The sequence below is a fragment of the Nelumbo nucifera genome, chromosome 7 (genome assembly GCF_055504915.1).
Source record: "Nelumbo nucifera cultivar China Antique chromosome 7, China Antique-T2T, whole genome shotgun sequence".
NCBI lineage: Eukaryota > Viridiplantae > Streptophyta > Magnoliopsida > Proteales > Nelumbonaceae > Nelumbo > Nelumbo nucifera.
Window position 1 is genome coordinate 58316469 of NC_142655.1, and position 797 is coordinate 58317265.

The following is a 797-nucleotide window of genomic DNA, read 5'->3' on the forward strand; positions in this document are numbered from 1 at the left end:
GTCCCATCTCACATATCGGTGATGTTTGGTACCGTTTACGTTTTTTCAGTAAACGTTTATTGATGTGCCACATAGGCACCATCTAGCAATTTTTTCTCTCTTGCTTTTCTACATACATAAAAAAATGTAAAAAGTGAATTTTGGTTTATATAGAAATTATTTTTTGAAGCTTTCACAAACAGTCAGGCGTTTATTTAATGTTACGCTGAAGTGGCGCCCAGTTGTCATAAACAGTTGCAATTATTGCATTTCTCGATTTTAAACGTTTATTCAATAAACATAAACGGCACCAAACACATACATCATCACACATATTGGTTTATTGGGTGGGACCATGGGAGGCTTTTCTTCCGTTAAAGGGGCCAATGTGAGGATGTTTTATCTATTGTCAGATAAAATCAACCCACCAATGCCTCTATGTTCCGAACCTGTTCGAAAAAAGAATTTTATTTTTTTGTTCTTCAGAAGTAATAAATACATTTGACAAATTGTTCTTTTAGAAGTTTTTCTTTGTTCTATAGAAACAGAACTAACGTTTGGATAATGAAACCATTTCTTAACATCAGTTTTGCAAATTCATCCACAATAAGTCTGAAATTAACTATAAATAAGTTTTGGTTCATAGGAATAATTGAGTCATTTTTACATCTTGATGTAGGTCTGGTCATTGTTAAAGTTCATTCAAAATTTTAAAGTCAATGGCCAATAAATTAGAAGCTGCAATTTATCAAAAATAAATAAATAAGTTAGAAGTTGCAATGGTTTTGGTTTCTCTTGATAGGGTATGCAGTAGCAAT